At 39.7% G+C, this 18,271-nt stretch overlaps 1 pseudogene; it reads left to right on the top strand.

Moving 5' to 3' along the window:
- Positions 1-8,826: 8,826 nt before the first annotated feature.
- Positions 8,827-17,725, top strand: LOC146452426 (gamma-crystallin D-like; annotated as a pseudogene).
- Positions 17,726-18,271: the final 546 nt, after the last annotated feature.

Below are 18,271 nucleotides of genomic sequence, written 5' to 3'. Positions count from 1 at the left end.
TATCAAAGCCTTAGGTACGATATCATTTGCCGATCAGGGCCCGGTTGTTCGGAAGCCGATTAACGTTAATCCCCGACTCAAAGCTAACCGAGGTTTTCTTCTCGCTCGCTAAAATTGTTTTCAAAAGCCAATTTTAAGCTGACGGCAAAGAAAAGTCTACGTCCAAACTCTTTTGGAAGAATCTTTATCGATAAGTAATAAAACTTGAATCAAAGTTCACGTTAGGATTAGCTTAATTGGGCTTTGAACAACTGAGCCCAGGGGAGTAAAGTGCAAACAGCGTTCGTTATATAAGCATGTTACTTGGAGAAACACTTTGTCTGTAGGACGCCTTTACGTATAGGCGCGTCCTTAATCTGGGCGAGTTGCATCCAAGATGGAAACGGATGTTAACCGAAAATTGGTCCCAAAATATCTTTCTGCTTGCGGCAGTGTGAACATGCATTTGTACCTTATAATAATAATAATAATAATAATAATAATAATAATAATAATAATAATAATAATAATAATAATAATAATAATAATAATAATAATAATAATAATAAAATCACTTATTGAGCGCTGTGTCCACTAATTGCTCAAAGCGCTGTACAACAATGGGCTATAAAATACAAACTAATAGCTATTATAATGAAATTAACTAAACTACAAATAACTAGACATCATAAGCCAATTTAAATAAGCATGTCTTCAACTGCGTCTTGAACTGGTCAACAGAGGTAACACTCCTGAGTTCAAGAGGCAATTGATTCCATAGCCTAGCAGCAACTACAGAAAAAGCTCTATCACCATACGTCTTTAACCTAGATTTAGGCACAGCTAATAGATTCTGAGAACTAGAACGAAGTAAACGTGAACTATTGTGGTAGTGTAAAAGTTCAGATAGGTAGGTTGGTGCAAAGCCATTAAGGCACTTGTAGACTAAAAGCAATGTTTTAAAATGTATGCGATAGTTTAGCGGTATCCAGTGAAACTTAAGCATGATAGGAGTAAAATGGTCAAACATGTCAAACCGCCAGTTAGTTGACTAAGTAACAATGCGTGCGGCAGTATTTTGTATTAATCTCATGCTTTATACAGGATTGGACAACTGTCAGTCAGCTGTGCACATAATTCCGGTCATGGTCGGGATCACCTGCTAGCCAGAAGTTTTTCAAGTAATAGAATTCCCATATGCTGCGAGCTGACGCCTTTGCCGGTTTTTGTTTCGCCGGAAAAGGTGAAAAAACCACTCGGGTGCGGCTCTTGTTGTGTTTATGCAGGCGCTTAGGCAGAGCAGACACTCGTCGTTTGGCGGTGCCATCACTTGAGACCTTGACCAAACGAAAGCAATTATACTTTTGTCAATAACAATCAACAATAGACGCGAACAACGCAATGAACAAATCTAAAATAGATCTATTCTCGAAGCAAATACATGTAACCAGCGCCAAGCGCGGGAAAACTCGTGCAAGCAAGGTACGATTGGTTTGGGTTTTGCTTTTCATTGGTTGAGAAGTTGGCGCGAGTTTTGCCAACCAATCACAAGGCGTACTTATACTTACTAAAGTCCCAATTTTAGGAATTGCTCAGAGGGTTGTAAAATAAATAAACCTCATTTTGGTTTGCTAGTTTATCAGCTCAAAATGCCCTAAATATTTCACGCTGTTTCCCAGAAACTTTGCTTCTTGGCCAACTGTTTATTGTTCGGACAATCATGCTTCAGGCTTGTTCCCCACAAACTATAATGTCCATAAGATACCTATTACCATTTTTCCTTTTGCGAACACAAGAAAAAATTTAGATAAACAACGTTTCCAATGTGCGATAATGTTTCCTATTTCTTAAGACGCCTTATGATACCGGTAGAAGGAGTTCTGTCCTGCATGTAATGAAGGGTCAAATTCATTTGATTTTAGACCAAGCACTGAAGGGCATTGGCAAATGATAATTTAGTTCCTGTCTTGGGACGTTTCTCGTTCCTTACTGCGAGATAGGTTGACTTAATCTATTATGTAGACTAAGGTAAGACGTAATAATAGAGCTTTAACGCGGAAATATCTATTTCGGACACGGAGAACATTTAATTCGGCGTCATATCGCGGAAGTCGACGTTATTCCCAAGGTCTCTGTGAACCCGGAAACATTGTTTATCCAAAACAAGTTTCTTGTTTCCGCAAACGGAAAAATAGTTTATATTGCAGAAACAGAATATTTCTGAAAAGAATGAGAAACATTGAGGAAACACTCGTTGTGCGCAGCAATGTTTCTCTTTGTCAGCGGGAATCTAAAATCATGCATGGATGATTGGTTGCATCCAAGTTCGGTTTACTTTGTACTCGGTCATATACGTATGTGTTTCTTTGTACCATGCACAGGGTTTCAATATCATTGCAGGATGCTTGAATTGAATGGAATTGGAAAGTTGTTTCAAAATAGATCAGGTGGCATTGTCAATCAGTTTGAAAACAGTTTAGTTAAGATTCTCCTCATCTGATCAGCAGTGCGTAGGTTCAAATCTAACTTCAAACATTTTGTTACACAATTTTACAGTTTGTTTTCCAGTGGATTTTGTTCCAAATTGGCTCATGTTTCATGGCCGTTTTGCAGTCACCCCATACTTTGGTGGTAAACTGCACCGCCGGATTACTTAGTAATGTTGTTTACAGTTACGAAAGGTTTTTGTTGATGTTAGCTCAAACTTATTGCTTCGCTGTGACGTATTATCCACTGTTAATTGATCTGAGTTAAAGAATTTTCCTTTATCCAGAATTAAACATATCGCGTGCATGCATGCTTTAGTGTGTAACCAAAGGTGCCGGCGATCGAGCACAGAGATTTTGAACCAAATTTAAGTAGATAGGATAACGGTGCATAACCTTTTTTTTTTTCAGGGCAACACTGAAGCCGATACGTTCCAAGCGTTCCGTGTTGTTTTGATTACAAGGTATGGAACACTAAATATAAGCATCCCTAACTCTCTGGCTCCACTGATTAACTGTATTATAGGTAACTGGAGTTCTATTTTAAATAGCCGAGCACCCAGGGGTTCGTTTTGGTGAACAATGGTGATCTTGAATATCTTGGTACGGAAAGACATTACCCGCTTCAGGAATTCGGATTAAAATGTGAAGGAAAACAAGCGCTTTCTTCATTAAAAGGTCACCATTAACTTTCGCAACATGGAAAACCCAGTTCCTTTTATTTTTAGAGAGGCAAAGGCGTCATTAAAAATGCGGAAAAAGGCCATCTCCCAACAACAGCTCGTGAATTAAAAGTCTTCAGTTCCCCGAAAGGTTTTAGGGAAATTTAAATTTACGGGCAAAAGAACCCAAATAGCTCGAACTATGTGAACTAAATGCACAAATGTGCCTTTTACTTGTTGACAAGGCCATAAAATGATGTCAGGAATGAAGGAAACAACACTATTTTGCTTTAATGTCTCGTTGCGTGCATCTGTTGTAAACTGAGCAAATTCTGAACCTAAAATCGCAATCCGGCAATATCACACAACAAACCCTTCGAACAATTTTTAAAACATTTCAGTATATTCCCAACTTTGTTTGCGTCTATCTGTTACAGAAAAACCCCAAGGGAGAACGAAAAAGAATAAAACGGGAGGTTTAACTTCCTGTATTTCTGAAACTGAGTGTATGGGAAGCTCAAGAGCTGATCTATGACGTGCCTATATTTGTTGATTTGATCTGTCTACGGCAGGATGAAATGTATAGTACAAAATGATGAAGATCTATGGTATATACACAGCTTGTCAGTAAAAGCCTGTTAGTATATACATGTATTGCAAATGCCACGCTACGATTCACTCCACTTTGTTTTGAATGATCAGTACACCACTTATTGTAATCGCTTTTAACCTATATTAGCGACTTCCCTGAAATTCGAAGTTTCGCCAAAACATAGCATTTTAGTTATCTTGATAGATTAAATGCAAGGAAACTATACTGATCAATTCGGCAGAGCGCGGGAATGCGGACGCATTGATCAGTAAACAGGAACACTTTTAGGCAAACGGGTTCGTGCTGTTAACTTTGAATTGACGTCATGTTGAGTATTCGATAGTATAACATCCTTTTGACTCAAATAACAGTTTTAAAACAGACTTTGTTACCAAAACGTGAATATGTATATGGGATAATAATAAGATTGCATGCACAACGAGAAACTCATTCAGGACATACACTGTAATTTTACTGTTTATCGGAGATGCCTATTTTGTCCGTGTTTTCAGGGACATCAAGTTGCAAGTGATCCGGAAACGCACATAAGGTAACAGGCACGATTTAGACGATTCACTTGTCACCCAGTACCTTTCGCCAAAGTTGCCATCTTTTCTTGTTATTATTATCTTTTTAAAAGGGATTTCAGCAGTGGTCGCGTGAAAATCTTCGACCTCATACGTTAATAGGGGCATCGAATGGTCCCAGTCAATTTTAAAGTGCTCGCAAAATTTGGCCTTTGCTTGAATTGCTCGCAAACGTTACACGGGCGCTCGCTTGCTCGTGCTCGCAAAATTTTTGCAACTGCTCGCATGCTCGCATTCTCGTTAACATGTGATCGATTGTTCGAAATTTCGTTATCCTGCTTTGCACTTATTTTTCATACATATATAAACGATCAATTAGTTATGATATGGTTAAAACAAAAGGTTGAAACATCCCAAGTTACCTCTGGCTTCAGTCTTTCTTCAACAGTAAGCCTGTAACTGTTTTGGAGGCGCTGTATGTATTATGGGAAAACGCACGAAGCTCTGTGATAAGCATTTCGTTTATTGGTTTATTCTTTATCATATATCATCGTCGCAGACTTTCTGCTTGAGAGGGGTGCAGTTCCGCGGTTCAAATATGGGATCTTTCATCTATTCACTTGACGTAATTTGGCATCAAGCAGGGCACAATTAGTACAATTGGCTGTAAGATGCTGGGACTGGTTGAACCGCCCTAACTTTGCACCCATTGTTCTGTTTTGGAGGTGTTAGCCAGATTATTAGCTATTACTTGGCGCAAAACAACGTATCCTGTTAATAAAAGAGGGATTCCGGCAAGCGGAAAATTTGCGAAGTACCCGAAGTGCTCGCTGCTCGCCATCTGTATTTTTCTAAAGTGCTCGCTGCTCGCAAGGAAAATTTGACAACTGCTCGTGCTCGCAAAAATAAACACACCGCTCGCATGCTCGCAAATTCTCGCAAAGACCATTCGATACCCCTGCTATCTCACAACGAAACGTCGTAAGCTGTACGAGAATGCTAGCTGACCTTACTTCGTATTTTCAACGACCTGATATCCACTTTCGAAAAAAGGAACCCGTTTTTCAGTATTACGTGATATTTTGGTCCAAAGGCTATATTTTGATTTGTCCTTGGGAAAGAGAACCTTTCTCGCATAGGATAGAAAACAATGTAATGTTGCTTGACGATCCTGATCGATTGATTATTAGCTGTACTATTTTACAGTCATTGATAAAATATCGTTAAAATTATAGGAACTGCATGAAGATTCGCTTGACCTGATACCAGATTTCCACTGCCCATGAAGTGAAGTCGGTTATTGCTGCGAGAGAAAACGCAGAGAAATAGCGATTGTAAAGTGAGTTATCAAGGCGAAAAAACGGTTACCTTTGAACAGACGCTACACAAGTTTGGATTCCATGGGCCTAGAAAATGCGGAAGAACATTAGAAGGTTCCCTGAGGATGAGGTAAGATTTGTTTGAATTATGGCTTGAAATTATACAACAGACCGAAATAATAAAATGGCAGCCAAGAAGTTTTTATGGCGAGTAAACATCTCTAGCTATAACAAGCTCAAAGCCCAATCTCTACAAGTGATGGTTAAAAAATACGAAATTAATATTTAATTGGGAAATAATCTCTGAAACATGGCACTTGGTTCAATTACACTGAGGCGAGAAGCAATGTTCTGTATATATTTGTCGCAGTCTGCTTTCCTGCTCTTGTTGTTGTCAAGACCATTCAAACCGCCTGCGGCTACGTTGCACGTTGCACGTCGCACATTTATTCCACAACGCCGGGTGAGCGAACGTAAACAGTACAAAAGCGTTGATCGTACGTCTTGTGTCTTGGGAAAAAAAGATATTCTCAGGCAAACAAGTCCCATCTTATAACTGATCATAGCATTTTTTAAAGGCTCATTCATGTGCTCAGTGAAATTAAATCGAGTAGTTGAAATCGCACTTAAACTACTCTACATATTTATGGTTTAGGTTGCCTGAGGTTGTCAGGTTCACCTTAGAAAACCAAAAAGAATTTTGTCCTGAAGAGATCAATGATGGACTCGGCCAACAACAGCTCGTAAATTTGCAAAATAAGATGCCTTTTCCTAAAACTTTCTGCGGCTTTAATTTTCAGCTATTAAACTGAGGTATCCCAACAGATCAAACTGTGTAAGCTTACGCAAACACGCCTTTAAAATGCCACTAAACTATCTGGGAACACAAAAGACAACATTTTTAGTGTTTCGCTTATAAATGTTCTTGGATCAGGCCCTGAGTTTGCTTCCTTCAGTGATTTTATACGTGATACGAAAACGTTGCTTTGTGGTAGTTTCAGTACTTAGTTGATGTTGGGTGCCGTTTGTACTTTACAGAGTGATGATAACTCAGTGAACACAACTTGGATATTGTTATCCATTTATAAGCTTCCGTTTGTCTCGTCGCTTGTTACCGAAGCATCAGTTGCTTATATATTAAAAGAGACCAGCCAGAGGTTTTCATGACGGTGTAAAAGTCCACTTAGCGGGATATGAGGAGACAACGAGCTGTGAAACATAATGCAGCACTAATTTCAATTATATTTTAAACGATGAGTCATCTTCTATATGCTGGCGTCGTTTGAAGGTTAAATTCTATGACCATTTTGTCAAGTTGAGTGTGCCTCGGCTTGCTTGGGCTTAGTCAGTATCTAAATGTGTATACACTCCACAAGTTACTTTTCTCGAATAGCTCTTCCTGTCCATATAGTCCTATTTTACGACAGGAGAACTTTTGTCATCTGTAACTTTTCCGGATGTACTTTCAACTCAAACTTACTAAGTTTGTGTCATTTGCATTTGCATTTTGCATTTTACAAACTCGCCCTGAGGCAGGTGGGCATACAATAAAACATTAGGTAACCGACCACCTAACCATTTCCCAACCAACCATGAGAGTATACACACAAAGACCAGACCACAACACCGGGAACTACGTCCCCTACTCTTTGCGAACCGTGAGTGGGTTCTTTTAAGTCCCACAGAGTAATTTACAAACAAGGGTTGTGAGACGGGGCCTACGGTTTATCGTCCTTACCCGAGAAGACTGGAAAGTCTTAACCTCTTTTTAATATTTCTGTTCGTGTTCGTCAATTTTAGATGGTCCAGAATTAAAAAGCATTGATTTCTTACCGAATGGCCTTAAACGACAGCAGAACGAAGAGGTTTGTCTTGACAGTAAGGGAAAATTGCTTCAACTGGTCAAACAGTTCAACATTTCCCGTTTCCCCTGGTCATCAGTAAAGTAGATGTTTAAATTTCAAGCAAACGAATTCCAGCATTTATCCGTGACTCTAGATTTCTTTGATTAAAATTCACATCTATACAGTTGGTGTCAGTCATATAAAATTTTGATACCATTTTGACAGAATACAGTGTGCATATTGTACTGAAAGGGGACCGGGCCGTGTTGATTTCGTTTTCTCTATAAAGCATGTAGAAAGTAAGGTCCTTTTGTGAATCTCAGTAGATGTTCGTTTGAACGCGGAACAAAACATTGAACCACTTGAACTCTATTTAACTACGGAGCTGTCTCTACCGACAGTGAAATCAGTTATGGTAACCTGGAAATCGTGGTCTCAAAAAAAAAAAATTGTTCGCTTTGATCGAATCGATCTTTATGCTTTGAAGTTCTATCCTCGCATGGGTAGGCTTGGTGGTAACAATTTAGATTAATCGATCCCCCAGAAAACAAATAAAAGTATACCGACAACAACAACAATAACAACATAGTAATGAATCATAAAGATATCATACGCCAATCTGCCGGATGTAATCAGTTAGTGTTTGGTCTGAAAAAAGAGTTACACACGCATGCCCCAGTAAGAGGAGATTGTTCATTAAATGCAGATGTTGGTTGCATCCAGGATTGGGGTTGTACCATGTTATATACGTAAGTTTTACTATTTTGTTTGATGCGCAGTGTTTCCTTAAAAGTCGTTCGTTCTCCAAGCGCACGATGAACTCGCGTAGTTGAGTAGAAAATAAGTTGTCTCGAAATCGTTGATGATAGAGGTTGGACGCAGTCACAGTATTAGTCCGTTTTTTTACATTTCAAGGTTCTTTTCGAAATAATGTTGTATTTTTGACTGTGCTTCAAATTGGAAAACAAGTTTCCTGGTTTTCTTTTTCGCTCAAATTATTATTATTTTTAACGGCCTCTTCCCAATTTCTATTTTTGATTGAGGTCATTTCCATTCACCCCACACTTTGGAAAACAAAATTTGTCGAATTCTTGCGTAAGAGGATTGCTTTCATGTCATAAAAATTGCTTCATCTGGCCACACCATCAGCTGTTAGTGCGTGAAAGAATTTTTCCGTTTCCAAAATTCTTGGCAAGCTTTGGCTGGTTAAAGGATCTTATCTTCCCTTTATACCACGTGCCACGTGGAAGAATGCAAATCTACAGTGTTGGTATGTGTCCCAGTGGGACTAATGAGGTGCTTCAGGGCGTTCATTCAATCAAGCTTATGTGCATGTGGTGATTAGTTGATCTAATAGCTTTAGCCAACTCCGCACAAAATAGCAGAAACGTTTTGTGACCATATATGGTAAAAAACCGACGACATTCATTACATGCGTGGGTGCATTGTTCCCAAAGCAATAAAAAGGCTTCCACCTGACACATCTTTACGGATCTTCTGGATCTTTATTTCAGATACATCTCAGCACTGATCTAACTGAAGCTTCAACAACATCACAAGGTAAAGTTTTCAAAACGTATTTCTAGAGCCTGTCTTGACACCTGTTAATTCAAATTTGAAGTACGCAGAATTATTATGAGTTGTTTGGGAGTACAACTGACGTTTTTAGAGCCATAAAAGAAACCCGTTTTTAACAATACATTTTCTTTTTATTTCAGATCATGTCTAATGCCAAAGGGGTAACACTGTGGGCAAATGAAAACCAAGGAGGGAAAATGCAGGTAAAGCCGAAACATTACGTATACACTGAATTTATATCCACCTCTATAAAGGGGTAGTGTCAACTATTTTTTGTGTTACTTTAAATAATTGAATAGCCCAGAAACTTATTTGAGTCAGTGGAATCGTCTAAATAATGTTTCAATTTTGTTAACAATAACCCTACAAGTGCACAGAAACTAGTAATAATTATTTTTGACCGCGGATTGCTAAGATGGAAATGGATTGCAACCAGTGTTTTCAAGTTCTTCCTGTCTATTGTAGAGATGTCGCTAAAAACTGATTATAGCTTGTTCTTTTCCGGATAAATCCATTAATATTTTCTTCCCGGCACTCTAACAGCAATTTCATTTTAGAAAAAAGGTTATTTGTCAAATATTTGAGCTGTTTTGACCAAAAGACAGCAAAGTCGCTTTGACAATGTCCCTTTTTAAGAAAAAATCGAAGAAATCGAAGGCATGATCAAGCCCCACCGTCTATTGTTTTTATTGTCATTCTTTAATCTTTCAACTCAGCTCAGCTACATAAGATAATTTAAAAGATGGCTAAAACACACGATCTGTAAAATGCCAATGTTGATAACGACGATCTAATCACATATTTTCAAACTATTTAGAATATGACAGGACCCATGAACGACCTGACAACCACGTTCCCAAATGGTGTCAACTCTATCGAAATCGGTGCTGAGGCTGGAAAATGGCAGGCTTTTACCGACGTCAGCTATGGGGGCACGCACGTGGTTTTGAATCAAGGTCAACTCTACAAGTCTCCAGATGCCATGGGCTTAGGTGGTTCTGTTAAAAGCATGCGCAAGGCTGTTTAAGAGTTTGAAATTGACCTAGAAACAAGTTTTTTGCCTGTTTTAAAAAGTGCTGTAAGCTTTAAATTTGACGAGGAAAAGCTAAACTGTGATTAACTAGAACAGGTATAGTTCTCAATAACGACAAATGTAACGAGTGGAAGATAACTGCCATTAAAGCTTGTTTCAATTTCATTCTGGTGTGGTGTTGGGTACGTTGATTATATCGATTTCTTATGTGTCTCCTCTAGCACAGAAATGTAAAATCGTGTGAGTTTCTTTTTCATTTCCAAACGGATTAGAATCGAAATTTAGGATGCTTAACCATTTCTCGCCGGTTATCATGCATTCAGTAATTATCATGATTTTGCCAAAATTGAAACCTTATCATGGAGAATCAAGCGCTCCCTTGCCTAGCCTGCAAGCAAACTCTCTAATTGGGGTCTCACGCGAGACACGTATTTGGGGCGCGAAAAAACAAACAAACAAACAAATAAACAAAAACAAAAACCAATAAGAAGTATTGGGGTCGCGAGCGGCGAGCGAACCAAACCGGGAGCTGAGAGGATTGGGGCGGGGACAAATCCCGCCCAATCCTCTTGCCGTTCGCGCTCAGGGTATATCCACGTACAGCTAACCTTATAGAGAGCTTGCTCCCAGACTACCCTTCGCCTCTCTACCGAAACCATTTTTTTTTTCTATTCCCTGGGGAATAAAGTGGGGTCAGTTGAATAAACTCCATAATCTCATCCAGAGGGGTTTGTAATACGAATGTGCAAAACATGCCCTGTCGGAAAGGTATCCTACAGCTTAATGGGCTCCTGCCTACAGACAAAGTTATTCCTACATGCGTATGTAACGAACACTGTTTACGAGGATTCTTTTTGGAGACTATTAAACACTTGACTTCCCCTGATGGGCTAATGATATCCGTACCCAAGGCTTTGATACTGTTTTGGGACAATTTTATTTGTCTGCGAAGAGAAAACTTGATCTAACTTGTTATGCCCAAGCTTACCCATTCGTATGAAACTTAAATGAACTTCAAAGCGGAAAAATCGATTCGAGCGAAAGGAAAATGTTGCTTTAGAAAGTGATACAAAGTTCGTTATTTCCAGTGATTGTCATTCATCTATTTGACAAAGCTCGTAGCCCAGAGCAGTATAGCGATATAGAAAAATAGCCTGGTGATTCAATCCTCACTGTGTCCTGTAAGTTAGCCGTATAGAGGTTTCCCTTAAGGGCAAGGAAAAACGGTTTTAAGATGCAAGCGAAGATCTAAAACTGAAAGAGGAGAGTACTTTATGGTGAAAAGACGGCCAACGCATCAGTACATCAAGAATAAACTGAAAAACAGCCCTGCTAATTCTGTACCTGATACGCACTGTATATTCTCTCAAAATGGTATCTGACAAGTTTAGGTGACACGCAGGGAGATTTAGTTGTCAAAGAGAATCAAGTATAAATGCTGGAATGTTTGGTTTTATCGATAGAATTGATAACTGGTAATTTGGCCATTTCTTTACGGTAGGCAAATTACTTTATCAACTCTGTTGATAAACCAAACATTCACTTGCAGCAGCCCCCACCAACGCAACCTATTCGCGGTTTTAGAAACTAACCCGGCCCTTGTCTATAAATGCTGGAGTTGGATTGCGCGATTGGTGAAAGAAAAGGGAAATTGTTTAATTGCGTGATGCATGTCAAAACAGATACATGTAACGGGTTCCAAGCGCGGGAAAACGCTTGCGAACAAGTAACGATTGGTTGAGTTGGTTTTGCTTCTCAGTTGGCTGTGAACGTCCCAACCAATCACACAGAGGATAACAAAGCAATGCAAACGCGAAATTATTTTCGACACTTAATTGAAAAACGCTCTTTCCTTTCTGGGAGATAGGTTGACCTAATCTGTTATAAGGACCAAGGTAAAACGTATGCGAAAATAAAACCTCAACCCGGAAAAAATCTAATTCGGACACGGAGAACATTTTTCTTTAGATCACGATAAAACATCGTGATTTTCAAGGTCTCTGCAGACTCGACCCGAAACCATTGTTTCCTGAGAATGAATAGTCTGTTCACAGTCCCCCTATTTTCCGCGGGATTCTCGAGACTTGTAGGCTTCGATGGAACTGCCGTCATCTTGCGTGAGCCGGCGATCTGGGGAGAGTGTCTAAACTACCGAGGGGAACGGGAGTGGGGAGGCGGCGGGAAATATATTCCCTCCCCCTCCCCCGCTCAACTAACCCCCACTTCGGCTACCCTCGGTAGTTTGGACACTCTCCCCAGATCGCGCTCGCTTTTACAAACCGGAACGACGGCAACTCCATCGAAGCGTACCAGTCTCGAGGACCCTCGAGAATCCCACGGAAAAATAGGGGGATTGTGAATAGTCTAGAGAATAAAGTTGAACCCAGAAAAGAAGAAATTAAGTTGTGTTACTTATTGACTGTATTGTGAGGCATTTGAAATGCTCGTTTGTCCCCGCCGTGGAGCATTTGCCAGTACGTTTCAGACGTTCTCAAAAAATCCTAATTACCAGGGGTCAGCGTCCCTTCCCGGAGGGGAGGGGGGCAGGGGCTGGTACTTCTAGAAATGACTGATTCTATAAATTACTGCTCACGGAAATCTGAAAAAGAAAACTACACCAAGTTGAATAACAATGAATCTGCATAAGGCGGCCAAGTCCTTGATTGAGCTTGGGATAACAAAAATATTATATCTGGTTGTAAATGCGGCCCTATTGAAAAAAGCAACTCTCGATAGGTATGCAAAGGAAACTCGGCACCTCAGCAAACGGGTCCATCGTCCGTCTTTCCATCGATGTTTTGCATAAAAGCTGTATTCTTTTGTTATTTGGGAAAGCTCTCGAAGCAATGTAATCAGTAAGGTCCAAAATATGGTGTTGTCCAAACAATTTCAAAAAGTCGTTCTGGGATAGTATACGGTCGTATAAAACTCCCCATAAATATTGAGTTTAGAGAAAACTAGCAAATTATATTTCAACCTTGTAAGGTATTCCATTTTATATATCGAAATCAACGGTGGCCACAAAAATTTTGGTTAGCCAATTTTGGAAGCCAAGACTTACTTTTTCTCCTCTACCTTGTACTCTATAGAGAGAAGATTACTCAGCTACACTGATGTGATTAAAGTGTTTGCTGCAAATTTTCAAGCAAATATTAAAATATCACCGAGTTCCTCCGAACGATATTGTCGCCTTGGACACTTTGAGTTCTTCCACTCAGTAAAATGAAGCTTCTGTTTGTTAACGCACATTTTAAGAGCTGGAACATGCCGTTAGCAAACTTCAAACGTTTATCACTTTTGATGAATCATAGAATTACTGCAATGCTAAACTTCGTGTCGCTTTCCTGTCAATAGAAGCGGAATTAAAAGAAAAAAATTCATCGATGCATAAATCCTTTTCTATTAGAGCAAAAACAAAACGATCCAAGACGGGTTTGTTAGTTTACAACGAGCTTGACTCTCCGACATGCACGAAAATAGCGATTATCTTTCAACATGCTAGATAAACAGCTGAATTAAGACCATTTAAACTATCGAGTCAGAAAATTTTCCACTTATTGGCATAAGAAACGACAAATTAGGCCCATTTTCTGGCGTAAAATGGCTGATAAAAGTATTAACCTAGCTGTTACCCTTGCAAGGCTGTCAGGAAAATTCAAACTTTTTGACTGCTTTCGATCGGCTCTGTTCCGTATAAACGTCCGGAAAAAATTCGGCCATTTTGTTCGCAAGGCGTTAAATTTCAAAACTGTTGAATTTCCGAGCTGGGGTTGACTTCTTGATATTCCCAACATCACTTAGTCTCCTACGCAGCCGTTCTTAGGCTTATCACGCGACGCTCCTGAAAACGGCTAAAAACGGCTGCGTAGGAGACTAAACATCAGTCTGAAGATAAATAAACCCATAGGCCTGGTTACATGGCGTGTCGAAAGATGGCGCGTATAACATAGATTAAAAATAACGTGTACCAAATCCATGTTTTCGCGAAAACCACTGGGCACTGAGATATGGTTAAGGTGCTGGTTACTCCAGTAATATAAGGTCTTCCAAAATGGCTGTAACAAATCAATAACCAACGGGTGAAATGCAAATGAAAAACGAAACGCGTAGCATTGTGAAGTGCTGGAACGGTCGAAGCGGAAGCTGAAGCGGCGCGACGAATACATGCACTACACAGCGTATCCAGCTCAAAACAAACTTCATCCCACTTTGACTCTCAACAGCCAACAGATAGATTCAAGCAGACATCAGGTAAGTTTATTTCTTACACTTTATTGAATTCCGTTTACAGATTACAAATAGTAGTGCATACAGTTCACAAATTAGCAATTTGTGTCAACAATTTGTCGCTGGATATTGAGGTACAGTAATCATGAGTAATGCGGACACTTTCATGAACACTGAGTTTTAAAGGCAAATAAGTTTTCTTACCTTCTGAACTAACTAAGCCTGTTAAGTTGATTTTTCTTCGATACTAGTAACGCCCGTCAGATACAACCTACAATTGTGTAGTAAAATAGGTTTAATTTAAGGAAAAAGATAAAGTCACGCTGGATGGAACTATTCATTGACTCACTGCTCAGTTGCCCTGAGTTGCGTTGCTAAGCGGATATTAACTTTGACTTCCGAGAGTGCTGAAAATCTTGAACGCAACGGCCATGCTCTGACCAAATCATGGCCAGTCAATTTACTAAACGGCTGCCATCTTGAAACCCTTAAACTTAACAATGAATTTGAACGAGCTCTTATAAGTGTTTTTTTCCTCCAGAAGAATGCAGTGGAACAAGTATCTAACAACGTTTGGATACCACAGAATTTCCTCGCTTTTCTATCAGGTAATTTCGAGATAATGGCTCTGTTTATAAGACCGTGATTCACACGAAAACTAGCCTTTTCCTTTTTTTAATAATTACAAATTATTCACTTCATATATCGTGGAGAAGAGTTTTCAAACGAGTGTTGAAATACTGAATAGATGATTAGACGATTATTGGGATTATAAGCTGGAAAACGTTGCTTGAATTTGGTTGTCGTTAAAGAAGAGATTACTGGCAAAAAAAAAAAAATCACCTAGAAGTCCTCAGCGTCAAGCACAAGCACAAGCACAAGGTTTGAGAAACTCGCAATAGGATTGTTATATATTTTTTTCTTTCAGACTAGGCGTCTAGCGACTATTTTATTGTTTGAGAATGAAGGCTACGGCGGGAAAGAACAAGTAAGGCAAAATCTTATCCAGTTCTTCAAACAGTGCTTAGGATACGATATTACTGGATTCTGCACTAATTAAAACCTGCAGGTTTGAAGGAAAGTGTATCGACATAATGCGGAACTTTTGTAGTGTATTAACGCAGTTTTCAGACTCACACCCGAGTCCGCAGCATTATATTATTAGTGAATGATGGACCGCGTGTGATGGGCGGCATGCTTTTGCCGTTAAGTTATAGGATGGTGTAACGATTGGGTTTGGGAGCGGACAACTATGATGAGTCTTCACAATGCGCAGTGCAAGCCTGAATTTGTTGTTTCAGGTTTCGTTTCGAACATAACTACCATAGTCTTTCTTCGTCTATTAAACCTTTCACCCGCAGTTCAAATGATGGTAATTCATGTACTGTACATGGAATATGATTTTTCGGCTTTCTGAAACTTGGAAAGATTTTATTTACGAATATCCTTCCTTTCAGTTGACAAGAAAAAAAGTAGACAGAGGCTTGTTCTCCCCAATTCTGACATCCATGACACTTAAATTGTCTAAAAGCTAAATTGGTTTGCCCTTGGTAAAGAAAAACATTCTCTAAATAGGCGAGGGATAGAAAAGTGTAATGACGAGAGCTCATTTATAAATTGTCCGCAGATGTAATGTTTACCGGTCATTAATAAAATCATCTTTGAAATTATAGAAGGTCCATGAAGATTCTCCAGACCTGACGCCAGATTTTCCCAATGGAGTAAAGTCGGTAATTATGGATGAAAACACCAAGAAATGGCAAGTTTTTACTAAAGTGAGTTATCTCGGAGCAAAGGTAACTTTAAAACCAGGTCGGCGCTACACAAGTCTGGATTCTATGGGCCTAGGAAATTATGTTAAGAGCATGAGAAGGTTACCTGCGAATAAGGTAAGTATATGCTTACATTTGGTCAAGGCTTGAAACATAAAACCGTCATAACACCGAAGTATCGGATATTGTAGAACATCATCTTAACACGACCAGATGCAGAGTGGTCAGTTGTTTAACAAATAGATTCCATTTTGCCGTGCGTCTGTACTCTGATAACGCACAGATGACGTCAAAACGTGGTGAGAACAAAGAAGTACGCTACGAGCCGCAGGCGAGTAGCGTGACTGATGTTCTCACCACGTTTTGACGTCCTCTGTGCGTTATCAGAGTACAGACCCACGGCAAAATGGAATCTATTTGTTTTATACAATAACCAAGACATTTCGTGAGCGAGCATCGCGTTGCCTGAGCTGAGTCAAAAACTTTCCAGCAAACTCAGTTTTGGACTACTACACATATGCAATTGTGATCTTCTGAATTAGAGTATAATCCGGAAGAATTTCACTAACAATATTTTCAAAACTAACCTTTATTCCAGAAGGAAATCCTGACCTCCAAATATTACAGCATGTAAGTCGCTTCACTGCGATTTGTAATCGATTACTCGCCATTACCGCATTTCTATCGGCGACATATTTTGACAAATATTTGCTTCCTTTTCAAGTCACAACAAAGTTCTAGCTTTCCTATCCTGGTTGAGGTCACTCTCAACGGTCTTGCTCCAATTTTTTACTGAACAGTTTTCCTTTCCTGCGAAAATTTGCCTGTGTTTGCCCGCTACTCGCAAAAAAAGTTTGCAAAACTTTGTTGACCAGTCGCTCTGGCTGGACTCTAGACTCTGATCACCTGCGCCGGTCACACCACTCGATGACGTCAATCGTGCGTCTATACTCTAATCACACACTCCTCTAGACCAATCAAAACGCGAGTTTTACACAGTTCATTGTATAAATCCCTTTAGAACCGACAGGGCAGCAGGGTGAATAATCTAAATAAGGCGGGAAGCAATATTCTGTATTCGGTGTGTCCTGTTTCTCGGCCCACGTTTTGGAAGACCCGTTCAGAGCACTGCTGTATGTTCCAATTAGTGCAGGCGTGGGGTCAATGTGTTTGTGTGTTTCGATTCGTGTGACAAGCATACAGACATGAGTGTTTCATGCCTGCTATATATGCATGACGTCGTGAAGTCAGTGTAGAATAACACCAACAAAGTTTGTCTCATTTCCCATCTTTTGCAGAGTGAGACTGTGATATTGTATGAGGATGAAGGATATGGCGGAAAAACACAGGTAAGATCGAAATCTATGTTATCAATATCCCAGAAGGAAATCGCACTATCACACTAGGAAATCGTATCTTTTTGTAGCCATAACACCCTCGTTTCGTTTTGTTTCGTACGGTTAGCAGCCAAAATAATGAGATTCCTTTCGAAATTATAGGAATTTCATCAAGATTCTGCAGACTCACCAGAACTTCCTAATTTTCCCGGTGGAGCCAAGTCGGTCATTTTGGAAGAAAACGCCAAGAAATGGCAGTTGTTTAGTACCCAACCAAGATATCAAGGAGTGAGCGTAACTTTAGAGCCAGGTCGGCGTTACAGGAGTTTAGATGCCATTGGCCTGGGAAGCCCTGTTAAAACTGCATGATGAAGTTCTCTGACGATAATGCTAATTTGACACGAAAGCCTCCGGACAGCGAAACTATCTGATATTTGCCGCTGTACTGATACTCTCAACAGGTTCTTTTAGCATAAAGCTTTCTACCTCGGTCTCAGGGTAACACTCTTGATCCAGCCGTAAATCATCTTGAATTTTAGATTCGAGATCTTAATCTACAAACATATAATCTACGAACATTATTAGGTGCAAAATTACTGTAAATGTGATCACGAAGTATATACTTTTATGAAAGAGTTGCGGTAAATTACGTTGAGTGGTCGCTTACGAGAGCTTAATAGCAAAGGAAAGGACGAGTTGGTAATTCCCAAAAGTGGTCGCGGTCGCTTATGATTACACAGTTTCAGTGACACTGAATTCAAACGGGGTTTCACAGTGAAGCATAGTGGTAACTAGAGCTGGTCGCTTTCGAGAGAGGTCGCAAAGGGAGCTTAGACTGTATACTTAGACTCCGCGGTAGCACTTAAAAAGTGGGAACAGTGACTTAATTGTGGTGCTCAACTTGTTAGATTCAGG

This window comes from Pavona decussata, unplaced genomic scaffold, assembly GCF_977016875.1.
Source record: "Pavona decussata unplaced genomic scaffold, jaPavDecu1.1 SCAFFOLD_369, whole genome shotgun sequence".
NCBI lineage: Eukaryota > Metazoa > Cnidaria > Anthozoa > Scleractinia > Agariciidae > Pavona > Pavona decussata.
Note: the sequence above shows the minus strand (reverse complement) of the source record. Positions and strands in the feature narration are given on the sequence as shown.